The 14,030-nt window shown below is 37.4% G+C and overlaps 1 protein-coding gene across 4 annotated transcripts in view; it reads right to left on the reverse strand.

Moving 5' to 3' along the window:
* The window catches only part of LOC131427429 (acetylcholinesterase), a 217,780-nt gene that overhangs the window by 22,907 nt on the left and 180,843 nt on the right, over positions 1–14,030 (reverse strand). The gene's annotated exons all lie outside the window — the stretch shown is intronic.

The following is a 14,030-nucleotide window of genomic DNA, read 5'->3' on the forward strand; positions in this document are numbered from 1 at the left end:
TTTGTATTATTTATTTTACCCCGGCTTTAACCATTTTGGTCGTTCACCGGGGAAATACAAAGGTGGGTGGCTACTTTCATTACGATACTCTTCCTTGGTTGAAGTATATTTTCCATTAACCCTGTTTCCAATACTGTGTTAGCGAATCAAAGTCGAATGACAGATTTGCTATCTGTCTTCGTCACCCTGTCTCTATCTTATCGCTACTCTTTTCAGTTTATTGTGAACGAGTTTCAGTGCAGGACTTTAATATTGGATGGTTTGACTTTTTTATGCCAACTTTGAACTGTCGAAATTTTTATATGCGATCAATATCTTCAAATATGGTAACAAAATTGCTTCAACCCTTTGAAGAAGGCAATTGCCCTCTATGCAACCAACCTTGATTAAATTCTCAATGCTTTATAGCTTAAAGAACTCAGGTTTTTGTTGGGTTGCGCCGGTTGATTCAATTGTGCACTTCATTCAAATATACAAAACTAACCGAAAAATGTATATAATTTAATTTCCTTTGTAACAGTTTCAGTGGCGTCTCGTGACAAAATTGACTAGTTGTGCACTGCTTATGTGGTATGATAGCAGATATAACAGTTCGTTGTAAGTGAAAACTAAAGATTGAGGAATGGTGATTCGCTTGTGTTTTTCAATGAAATGAGATAACGATATATTTTCGGATGGGATTTTTATTAAACAAACAAATCTCATAGCTGAACTGAGTAATTCTTCTTGAATCGGTGCAGTAACTCATGTGCACGGAAAAGACACTAACACAGCGACAACAGATACTTGAAATTTTATGTCTGATGTATATGAGATGCGTGTAAATACACGCAATTTCGGTGCGATCCAACCTGCCTTGATCGAATAATTAAAGATTCCAAAAAAATAATTGCATTTGGATGGGGTTGGGGACGCAGTTCATTCCTTCAATTCGAGCGGTTGTGCAGTGCACGAGGTGCACATGAGGACGAGACGTCACTGAACAGTTTTATTATGGCCTTGTTACTAATTAGAAGACGTTACAGCTGAAACAATTAACAAACATTTGACAAATTTCAAGTTGTTGATGCAAAGTTTACATGAAAAATCAATCAATTAGCTTATAGTAACATTTTTCTTAGAAGTTGCTACGCTGGAGATATTTAGACATGAAATTTAAATATGATCAGTATATAACGGGTAAAACATATTGGAAAAAATGACATGCAAATGCAATTATGTAATGAAAACCGCGAAAACGTTACCGCAGAGACGGGATTTGAACCCGTAGCTAACTCCTAACCGGGGAAATTGTTTCACCAATTAAACTACCCTGCATATGAAAGCACATAAAGAGATATTGATTAGAAGAAACAAGCATGCTTCGCTCTACTTGGTCGCCACGTCATTCACTTGTAGTCCTATATCTACGGAAACAAATTCAACAGGACGGGTTCAAATCCCGTCTCTGCGGTAACATTTTTGAGGTTTTCATTACAGAATTGCATTCGCATGTCATTTTTCCAACCTGTTTTTCCCGTTCGATACTGACCATATTTAAAAACTAGCTCAAGACGACTCTACGTCTTACCAAAGAGTAGAACACAAATCGATGAAATTAAAAAAAAATCCCGTTTTTGAGGAAAGATTTGACAAACAATTCGAAGAAAAGCGGAGCAATTAAAAAAATAGTTCTTTGAAATCTATATCTCGATATTATATATCTAATATCTCGAGTTCAGTAAGGTCTATAAGAGTAAATTTTTTAGTCGTAACTTTTTCATTTTTAAAAAGGCTGATCAAATCATTTATTTATTTATTTTTCTCTAATTCATCCGAAAATAAAAGGTCTCAATGAATATAATGTAGTCAAGTTATAAAATAGTGGAACGTGACACTTTCTGCGCAAATTTATGTGTAGGTTCGCCGAAATCGAAGAGATGTTCAACAGTTCCAAATGTTCTGATGCATGCTGTTATCGGATCGGTTCATAGAATCCGAACGTCGTTCGGTGGAATCTCGGTTAAAGTAAACTAGTAGAACGTAGTGACCGTTGTGATGCACGGAAATCAAGACTCGATAAAAGCTTCGAAGAGTCAGTATCGCCGTTTACTATTTTCGCAACAATAATTGCTTGCTGAATTTTTCTGCGCCGTTTCAGTGTGTCCAAACCAATCAGACGGCAGCGATTGGGATACGGTGGAAGATCTAGCGGAGTTTGCCAGCGTGCATCCTTAGAGCGAATCGAACAAATCTTTTCTGCACACGTTCAATTCGTAAACTCCAAGCTAGTTGATACGGACTCCAAACTATGCTAGCATTTTCAAGTATAGGCCGAACTAGCGAGCAGTATAATGCCTTCAAACAATATGAATCCTTAAAATCACGTCCGATCTTAGCAATAAATTCTAATTGTCGAGTCGCTTTTGTAATTAATGTGGAACGATGTAAATTAAAAGTTTGTTTGGAATCCAACATAACACCAAGGACATTAACACCATCAACTCTTTAAAGCGTTTGTCCGTCAATTTTATAGTAAGAAAGTAATGGATTCAAAATTCGGTGGAATGTTATGACCTGACATTTCGCTATGCTGACGATAAGCCAGTTCGTTCGACACCAGGCAACGAACTAATCCAGAAGCTTTTGAAGACGCACGCAGCCGTCAATAGAGCGTACCTCAAGGTAAAGTTTCAAATCGTCGGCGTAAACTAATATGCATCCACTTTCGAGCAACAAAATAGCGTCAACAGAACGCGAGAACAGAAGTGGACCCATGTTGCTGCCTTGAGGTACACCTGATATGTTCGAGAACGAGGATGACATACAGGAATCAAGCTTGACTCGTAAGACTCTACCACTTAAGTAAGAGCAAAGCCAGTCAATGAACTTTTGTGTTGCGCCCAGACGCGATAACTTGCACAAAAGAATTCGGTGATCAATTCGGTCGAACGCCGCTTTTAGATCAGTATATACGGTATCAATTTGTACTTTTTCCTCCAAACGCGAAATACAAGTCGAGGTAAAATCCAGAAGATTAGTACTGACTGAACGCCCGGGCATAAAGCCGTGTTGATCAACTGAGATGTAATGTTTTGTACGAGAGATCAACTCATTGCTTACTATTATTTCGAAGAGTTTTGAAGCAGCAGACAAATTCGTTATACCACCGTAGTTCCTTACATTGTTATGATAACTGGTTTTGTAGACGGGAAACATATAAGACTGTTTCCAAATTATCGGGAAGATTCCTTCCGCAAATGATCTGTTGAATATCAAACAGAGAGGAACGGCTAAAACAGTTGCACAATGGCTGTAGACTGCTTCTGGTATACCATCAGGCCCGATTGAAAATGAACGTTTCAATTTCTTTGCCGCTGTAACAACCATTTCAAGAGTAATATCGAAAGTGTCACTAAGTTCTCAGGAACATCCAACGCTGCAACCTTAGCTTCGATGTCAGAGGTAGTATTTCCAGCAAATACTGAAGCAAAGAACTTTGCAAACAAGTCGCAAGACTTCAATGTTGATTTGGATACAACACCATCGTAGCAAACAGATGAAGGAACTGATGAAGATTTACGTTTAGAATTCACAAAATTCCAAAAAATTTGAGATTCCGGCGAAGATAAGTTTGAACCCGCATAACGTAGGTTTTGTATAACCCCGCATTCAACCTACGATAGTTTTCACTAGAACTTTTAAACATTCGTAGTGTTTCAGAGCTATCGACGATGTTTACGCTGCCAAACATTGCGAACCCGTTTTAATTCACGCAACCTTAAATAAACAGAAAAATTAAAAAAAAGCAAGTTTAAAATAAGAACGTAGAAAAAAAAGAGACACTTTCTTTTTAATCTTGCTTTTTTATTACTAATCAAGTGTTAGACTTTTTATTCCAATGCATATTTTCTAATGTCGTTATCGCTTGATGCCAAACCTAACCCAGTTTCCACCCTAACTGCTGTCAAACCGTTTGTTTGAAACTAGTTTCGAACCTAGTTTCAACGTTGTTGAACTGAAAATAGAGCCAGTTTCACAAAAGTTTAAGTGATATTACCAAATTAGTTAAACTACGATTTGCTGAAGAGAATCAGGCTAACCAAAAAAATTAAGTTCTTCGACTCTTTTCGTTTGAAGTTGGTCGAACAAACTACCCTATCTAGTAGTTATTGATTAATTATTTTCTGACTCGAAAAACTTTCGACTGTTTTTCGAGTCAGAAAATAATCCATCAATAACGACCGAAAGTTAAACATTTGCAGCATACCTTAAATAACTGGATGCAATAATTATGACTCAAGACTGTATGTAATACACACTTTCAGAAAAAAAACTTCCACTTGACGTAAACTCAAACATTCCGTAATTTCTTGGGAGACAGAATATTACATCTATTAATACGTAAAAATCAATTTTGTGTCTGTTTCGATGGGAACTTCAGATAAATTAGCTGTGAAGTTAATCATATGATTCATTTTTATATAGTTGTTTTTACTAATTTAAGGAAATTTCGAAGCTAGTTTAATGTGCATCTACAGAGACGTAAATTTACAAGATTATTTTTTAATGTGCAGAAGCCTGAACTTATAAGTAACATCCCAGATGATAATTGAACGTATACAATACAGGCGTAAACAAAACTGTTATGTTTTTTGTGTTATGTTATTACATGTTACGTGTTAACACGTGAAACTTAATTTGAGTAAGTTTAAATGTCAAACTCAGCCACATACACTGTAAAATTACTGTACAATACATATTTTAACATCGTTGCCTTGTACGTTAAGGTAAAATGAGACATTATTTTTATGTATACCTAACGAGACGTAGAGTTATTGGGTATGTTTTTATTTAACGATATTTAATAATGCACACTGCTTTAGCTCTAAGATACCGAGGGTAATAGTTAACGAGTAGTAACTACGTTAGTAAGTCCCCCACAGTTTTACAAATCATGGCGGCATTAGTAGAATGTGAGCAGAAATGTCAGATAAGTGGCATATTGAAAGCTTGAACAACACTCCATTGTCATATTTGTCCATTTCTATCGCTGTTGCATGAGAAGAGTAAACAATCGGTACCATCAACGGCAAATTATATAAAATAGAACTCCTCGTTTATTTATACCCGGTTTTAACCTAGTTGCGGTCGTTCACCGGGTAAATTAATTCCTCCAGAAGCGCCTGCTGTCTTTGCTCCGGTCCCACGAGGTGGCACTCTGTTTTGGTCAGATCGTGGCCGTGGCAACGTGAAACCGGTGATGGAGTGGTACGAAGCCAACGATGTTTTTGTGGCGATGGAAGTAAATCCGTCGATATCTCTAAAGCTTTGCCCAATAAAAAAACTTTGGGCGATTATGAAGGGACAGCTCCGACAAACAAGAAAGGTCGACAAAAAAGGACAAGTATTTGTGGAAACAGTAGATGAAAGTGTGTAAGAAAGATGGCGCAAGTGTTGCACAGGATTTGATGAGTAGCGTTAGGTCCAAAGTGCGTGTATTTAGGGTAAATCTCAATCCGACTTTGCATTCTTGCAACAATTCACAATTCGTCGGTTTATAGACGGCTTAACGAAAGAAACATCTATGAGCACTCTTTGGAACACAGCCCGACGAATGCGCAATCATAACACCACGAATGAAAGTGAGGAATACTCCAACCGCTGGATATTCGATTTCGCTAAAAAAGTATGCCCAGACTCTGTTCCGAAACAGAAGATCACCCGCGCCGCGACACCAAATACAAACGAATCACCGTTTTCGATGGTAGAGCTTTCACTTGCACTTTTGTCATGTAACAATAAAGCCCCGGGATTAGACAGAATAAAATTCAACTTGTTGAAAAATCTGCCTGACCCCGCCAAAAGGCGCTTGCTGAATTTATTCAACAAGTTCCTCACGGGTAATATTGTCCCACACGACTGGAGACAAGTCAGAGTTATCGCCATTCAAAAACCAGGGAAACCAGCCTCCGATCACAATTCGTATCGGCCGATTGCTATGCTTTCCTGTATCCGGAAATTGTTCGAAAAAATGATTCTGTTTCGTCTAGACAATTGGGTCGAAACTAATGGTTTACTTTCAGATACACAATTTGGTTTCCGCAGGGGCAAAGGAACGAACGATTGTCTTGCGTTGCTCTCAACAGAAATTCAAATGGCATTTGATCGTAAAGAACAAATGGCGTCAGTTTTCCTAGACATTAAGGGGGCTTTTGACTCAGTTTCTATAAATATCCTATCTGAGAAGTTGCATCAGCATGGTCTTTCGCCAGTTTTGAACAACTTTTTACATAATCTATTGTCTGAGAAACACATGTACTTTGCGCATGGTGATTTGTCGACAATACGATTCAGCTACATGGGTCTTCCTCAGGGCTCATGCTTAAGCCCCCTTTTATACAATTTTTACGTAAGTAATATCGATGAATGTATCAACACATCTTGCACGCTAAGGCAACTTGCCGACGACAGCGTTGTGTCTATTATAGGACCCAAAGCTGCCGATCTCCAAGGACCATTACAAGATACTCTCGACAACTTATCATCATGGGCTCTTCAAATGGGTATCGAGTTCTCTACGGAGAAAACTGAGCTGGTTGTATTTTCGAGGAAGCGAGAACCAGCACAATTACAGCTTCAACTAGGGGGTGAAACAATAGCTCAGGCCTTCACATATAAATATCTCGGGGTCTGGTTCGACTCCAAAGGCACCTGGGGATGTCACATTAGGTATCTGAAACAAAAATGCCAGCAGAGAATCAACTTTCTTCGTACAATAACCGGATCATGGTGGGGTGCCCACCCAGGAGACCTGATCAGGTTGTATCAAACAACGATATTGTCCGTGATGGAATACGGATGCTTCTGCTTCCGATCAGTGGCGAACACTCATTTCATCAAGCTGGAAAGAATTCAGTATCATTGTTTGCGTATTGCCTTGGGTTGCATGCAATCGACTCATACGATGAGCCTCGAAGTGCTGGCGGGCGTTCTTCCACTGAAAAACCGGTTCTGGGATCTCTCATATCGTTTGCTCATTCGATGCGACATTTTGAATCCTCTGGTGATTGAAAACTTCGAAAGGTTAGTTGAGCTTAACTCTCAAACCCGTTTTATGTCCTTGTATTTTGATTACATGGCTCAGAATATTAATCCTTCTTCGTTTGTTTCCAACCGTGCTCATTTCTTGGATACTTCTGATTCTACTGTGTTTTTCGACACATCCATGAGAGAAGAAATTCGTGGAATTCCGGATCACGTGCGCCCTCAAGTGGCCCCAAATATTTTTTATAATAAATTTAGAACAGTCAACTGTGAAAAGGTGTTTTACACTGACGGATCAAACATCAACGAGTCCACAGGCTTCGGCATCTTCAATCAAAACATCACCGCTTCTTACAAACTCAGTGATCCGGCTTCAGTTTACGTCGCAGAATTAGCTGCTATTCAGTACACCCTCGAGATCATTGAAACCATGCCCAAAGACCATTACTTCATTGTCACGGACAGTCTAAGTTCAATAGAAGCTCTCCGGGCAATGAAGCCAGGAAAGTATCCCCCATATTTCCTGGGGAAAATACGGGAACATTTGAGAACTTTATCTGAACGGTCTTATTTAATATCGTTAGTCTGGGTCCCTTCGCATTGTTCCATTCCGGGCAATGAAAAGGCAGACTTATTGGCTAAAGTGGGCGCATTGGAAGGTGATATTTATGAAAGACCAATCTGCTTCAATGAATTTTTCAGTATTTCTCGTCAGAAAACTCTCGAAAGTTGGCAAACTTCATGGACGAATGACGAACTGGGACGATGGCTACACTCCATTATCCCTAAGGTATCGACGAAACCTTGGTTCAAGGGGATGAACATGAGTCGTGATTTCATTCGCGTTATGTCACGGCTCATGTCAAATCACTATACATTCAACGCACATCTCCGGCGTATCGGGATCGTGGAGAACGGGCTGTGCACCTGTGGCGATGGTTATCAGGACATCGAGCATGTCGTGTGGTCGTGCGTAGAGTATCGTGACGCCAGGTCGAAGCTACTGGAATCCCTCAGGGCCCGAGGTAGACCGCCTGAGGTGCCGGTTCGGGATGTGTTGGCGAGTCGGGATAGTTCATATATGCTTCTCATATACCAGTACCTTAAACACATTGATATACAAGTGTAATGTGTTATTCCTCGCTCAGAAAATATAATCTCCACCTACAGGTTCGACACTAACATCCGCCCGATTCTCTCGATCCCCGTCCCTGTTCACCATCTTCATTGGAATTAACAAGATCTTTTTTTTTTGTCACTAACTTTTTCGTTCCCCTTTCCCTGTTTTTTCACCATCTCGATGGCAACTAATTAGATCTCTGTCGTTTTCAAACATTTTGTTCCCACACCCCTTTTTTACCCCGTTTCCCACAATATTTACTTCTTTTTTTCATTCTCTTCCGTAACATCACCATCACCGGAAGACCGCTCCAGTCAATGACCAGCATGCGGGCCACCCGCCGGGCCTTCGTAGCCTGGGGGTGTATCCCGCGGACCCTCACGGACCGAAGAATGCGGCCAACATAGAAAATTACCATCGCCATCTGGAATCATCTCATCCTAAATTCAATTCACCGGCCACTACCGATCGCCAGATACTATATTACATAATGATACTACTCTAGTTTTAAGTTAGACGATAATTAAGATTAGTAAATACCCTTGGCATCTTAGAGCTTAAGCAGTGTGCCTTAATATTATATTATATTATTGACATGCTAACTAGGTTTCATTTCAAACGATTTATTTTAATCTTTTTTCGTTTTCATGTCACAGTATTAACTGCTTTATTATTATGAAAATATGAAGATTTAAAATTCCGCTGGTAGCTTGAAAATAGATTTCTCTTGTCCTTACAATATTTTTCATTGAGTTAATTTTTACACAAATTTAGATAGATCTAATAGCGATTTGATTTTTAGTCTTTGTTGAGACGTAGAGTCGTCTTGAGCCAGTTTAAATATGATCAGTATCTAATCGGAAAACAAATTGAAAAATTGACATGTGAATGCAGTCATGTAGTGAAAACCGTGAAAGTGTTACCATAGAGATGGGACTCGAACCCATAGCTAACTCCTAACCGGGGAAATTGTTTTACTAATTGAACTACTCTGAATATGAAAACACACGAAGAGAAAGTCCATTATAAGACTGTAAAGTGAATGCCGTGGTGGCCAAGTACGGCGAAGCATGCTTGGTTTCGTCTAGTCAATTGGACGTTCTGTTTTCCCGTTAAGTACTGATCATATTCATAGATCTTATAGTTTATAGATCGATTCGAATATTAACAAAAAAAGTGCAATCAAAACGGAAGGTATCAGCTATAGAATATAATTGAATTTAATCATAAAACCTCTTCGCAAATTACAAACGAACCCGATATCGGTTGAGCAGGAAAATCTCTTATTTTGCCCTGGGTGCAAAATTTCCTCGGTACGCCACTGTAAACCGGAATGGTCTATTTACATATGATCTAATGATAAATAATAGTTACAGAATGCACTTCTTTTATTCTCTAATGTGTGGAAATTATCTGTTGAGGTTTATTATTTGGCTCTGGAAAGTCATGGAGTAACAAACAAGCAAACCATACATCGTCCACAGCGGCAGTAATTAAAATTTTTGAATGCAGAACCGGATGAAAACATTGGTTTTGGAAGAGCTGGTTAAGTTTTTGTACGGTTCTTGTAAAAGAGATGTTTATAAACAATTCTTGCATGCAAAATCCGTGTCCGGTTTTTTTTTTTAATGTTTTTATCCGTTTTTTTTTTGCATTCAACCATGCGTAAACGGGTCTTCCAAACCCGTTTTGCGTTCAGCCTTTCAGCTGGTTCTAAATACACACGCCAAGCCCGACTAGTCTGCAAAGTCAACGCCAAAGCGTATAAAAATCACGTAGGTAAATTCATGCTCTTCAAATGGTAAACTCGCGATAGCAAACGTCAAATCGTGAAAATTCAATGAGCCTTCGAATCCGATTAAAACGAACATCAGCAGCTTGCTACAATCATTACACACAAGAATCGGATGAAAAAATTTGTTTTGATAGAACCGACTCATCCGGTTGTTGCATTTAAATTTTTTATGACCGGTTTTTGTATTCAATGTTTTTACTTATGAAAATATTTGAACAGATTTTCTAAACCAAAAAAAAAAACGAAAGTTTGTCTTCAAATAACAAAAATTCAACGGCTCTACAAAACCGGTTGAAACAATCATAGAAGGCAAAACCGACGACACGACCTGCCACTCGTCCATCAAAACTGTATCGTAAATTTAACTACCTCTCAGTAACTGGTAATGTCAAAATGAAGTCATTTGAAAAATGTTTGAAATTGGCAACCCAGTCCGAAAATTGTTGTTTTTCGAATAACAGTTACCGCAACCTTGGTTACTGCTAATTCGAAGACTTAATTAGATTGTAAATAAGAAAATTTTTGAGACGATCCCTCTTTGCTGCTTACCAGAAGGCCAAATATTCTAAGAAATGAAAGCCAGCAATCCAAAATTTAGTAGAGAAATTCTCTGGCGAAAAATTTCGTTTCTAACTTCGGTAACGGTAAAACTAAATTACCAAAACCCTACACACTCGTAAATTTGGTGTAAAAGTATATTTATTTCCAAAATCACAAAAAAAATTCTATGACTGAATTTGTATGTGTTCTGAAAAATCAGATAATCAAGCGAATTTTCTAGAGAGTCTAGAGATCTTCCAATTAGTGATTGTGATTTCTTTGTGTAGAAAACCGAATCGCATGTGTTACATATGATTATATCGTCCTTTACTCTTCGTACAAGAGTAAATTTTGAATATGCTTTCGTAAATTTAGTTTAAGCATATATTTCGAGTCGCATTGTGTAGAACATTGAAAATATTCCTCATTTGAACACCTACAAATAAAAAAAATACAAAAAAGTTCGACTTAGTAAAGGTAGTCTTACATCTCTTTTTCCATTTTATATCTTCAACCTATTATGCTGATCGAGTACTATCTTTAACGGAAATAATTGTCCATAGAACTTGTTTGTTTGAAGAATTATGCTTGCGCTACTTCTGTTCTACCCCCTCGATTTCGAGGTGAATGATTTTGGGCACTATTTGTTATAATTGCATTATATTTAGATCAACCTGGATGGTCAGGTTTCACTGAGGTTCGGTTCAGCTGTAATTTCACGAAGTACTCAAAGATTCGATCATTTTTTTTGTTTTGATGATGGTAAGACTTTAGGAAACCGCAATAAGGAGGAATTCGTTTCTCTCCGTTTTTTCCAAAACAAACAATTTGTTTATTTATGCTGGGTTTCTTAGTTACTGTTCGTAGCAAATAAAACAGTGTTGCTCGAGAATTTGATTTTTATTATTAACAAGGGGTCGCTTGATTTGTGGTAACTGGTGGTAAATGATCAACAAACACTTTTCACGCCGCTTTTTCTTCGGAGTGCCTGGTCGTGTCGTCGGCAAAACGGTCGAAATTTAGGACCGTAATTTTTCATCATAACAACGATTGGACACATGGAAAATAGTGAACATTTAGAAAATAGTGGATACAATGTCTGCCACTACTTGTTTCGATCGGTACAGAACGCTCTATTTGTCATTTCAGTGAAAAGAGTGAAAATTGGATTGAAAACCGCGTTTGGTTAGGAATTCATGAATTTTCAGAAAGATAATAAAACATCCCTATGGACAATACTTAGAATAAAAAAAAATATGTATTTTGCTGTTCTTATAATACATTGATAACATGGTCTTGTCATACTGTTTGATTTAGAACATGTTACATTCCATGTGCATATTCAGTTGTGTTCTAGTTCTAGATGCATAATTTATGTCAGTTTTAAAATTTGAATCTGGATTTTGAAACAAGAAATGCTGACATCCCCAGTAGTGTTTTACTCGTGTTTCAAATGTAGAAAAAATAGAAATAGGCATCGTATGCCAGTTTTAAATTTGACAGAAGAACTGTTCGAATAAATAAAACTAGAACGGCTTGCTGGGGATACGTTTGTTCCAGTTTCAGTTCTATTATATATGTTCCACATAAAACTTCTAGCTGCTGAATTTTCTCTAAGGGCATATTCAGGAGTGTTTTAGTTCTAGATGCATAATTTATGTCAGTTTTAAATTTTGAATCTGGAAATTATGACAAAAAACTGGCAACCCTAGCAGTGTTTTACTCGTGTTTCAACTATTGAAACTAAAAAAAGGACGGCCAGTATACAGGTTTTAAATTTAAGTAAAATTTTTAAAAGTAGAAAGTCGAAAGCCTTCATCTTCAATTTGACCAGATTAAATTAATCAAATAATCAAAACAAGAATTTATTTGTTAGTATAGAATATAGATTATATATAATATTTATATATATTTTTATATTTCGTTTCATGAACTAGGAAGTAGTTTTTCAAGAGTATCTGTGAATCATGGTAAGTTATAACTAGTGTGCTTGACAAAAACTTAATATGGAAGCGCGAAATTCTGCAAGGCTGAAATCCTGCTGAGATTATTGAGAAGTATTTTCTATAAGTTAAAAATGGAAACCGAAATTGAATGAGTAGCAAAACCAAGAATGCATGTTCCCTCCGAGACATTGCCATTCAACACAATAACTAAACTGTTTGGCAAGTACCTTTAACTTTACGTCTTCCTCGCTGTTAATTTTGAACTTCAAAGTTATGCGAGCAGTTCAATGTATACTGTTAGCATAAATTGGGGGTACTTTCGACATCTCAAAGCAAGTGAAAATTTTCAGCCCACATCCACATAAATTTTAACTCGAATTTGGGTTTTTAATTTTTAAAGCTGAAATATTTATTCGTAACGAGGTAAACATTCAGACATCGATCACAGTGATACGTCCCCTTAAATGATTTTTCATAAGGTGGCTTACTTATCAATATTACTCAACAATAGCAAACATGAGTTTCATAAAGCAACAAATGATCACAAACTATCCTATAATTTAATGAAATGGACGTTTATGTTGTTAAAAAAAACTATGAATAGAATTGTGACTTCTTCTGAATAGAGAATTCTTCTTGAAAAAAAACAACATGCAACATGTCTGCACAAGTAATGCAAGAATATGCAGCAAAATCAGTAGAACTAAAAAGGCTAAAGAAAAGCAAAGTCCTGGTATTACATTACTTCTATGGAATTTAGCCTTTCTGTTTCGACAGAGTTCGCAGCCGAATCTTAGCATACGAAATCGTTGCATGGCTATTGACACTAACCATCCTAAGGCTAAAGAAACTTGAACTATATATTCATGAAAAAATACCTCATTTGTAGTAAAAAGACGAACGAAATATTGCATAAAATCGTTGAGGTTTTCTTAATTGCTTTTTGGTTTCTTATTTTTAGTTACTTCAACAATGTTAATCATTCAATGTAGTTAAAAATCACTCTATCTGGTAATCATCTACCCCAATCAAGTTTTCGTTTTTTTTGTATTTTGTTTTCGGATTTTAACTGTCCATCTAATCTGGGTTTCATTTCTTTAGAATAGTTATACATCCAGTTGGGGTGTTCAATGAATGGAACTTCGAGCAGTTTAGAATTAAATTAGGAAACACAGGGAATGATCTACATCTAATCAAATTGGTCATGGTTGAAAAACAAGTTGGTTCTAGAATGTAAAGAAGATACCCTGCTTGCAGGTGTTTGCATCTGTACAAATACACGGTGAAAGAGCCGAAAATGCAACAGTCCCTGACCGATCATACAAATTGTGCAAGAAGAAAACACACCGAAGGTGGAAAGAACAACAAAAGTAAAGATCGTTTGGTCTCAGAGCCTTGTAAATACCTGATAGCTTGTTTCGAACTACCGTTTGCGTGTAGGTGAAGGAATCTCTCATTCGACCCTCTGCCAAAGCCACAACCAAACGTCGAGAAGTCAACCTATATGGACGTAACACTGCATACAATACAATGATACCTGTAGGTTCTACACCTTGTATCTACTTAACACGCATACATTGGCTGGCAGCCAAGCGCAAAAAGG

This window comes from Malaya genurostris, chromosome 2, assembly GCF_030247185.1.
Source record: "Malaya genurostris strain Urasoe2022 chromosome 2, Malgen_1.1, whole genome shotgun sequence".
Lineage (NCBI taxonomy): Eukaryota > Metazoa > Arthropoda > Insecta > Diptera > Culicidae > Malaya > Malaya genurostris.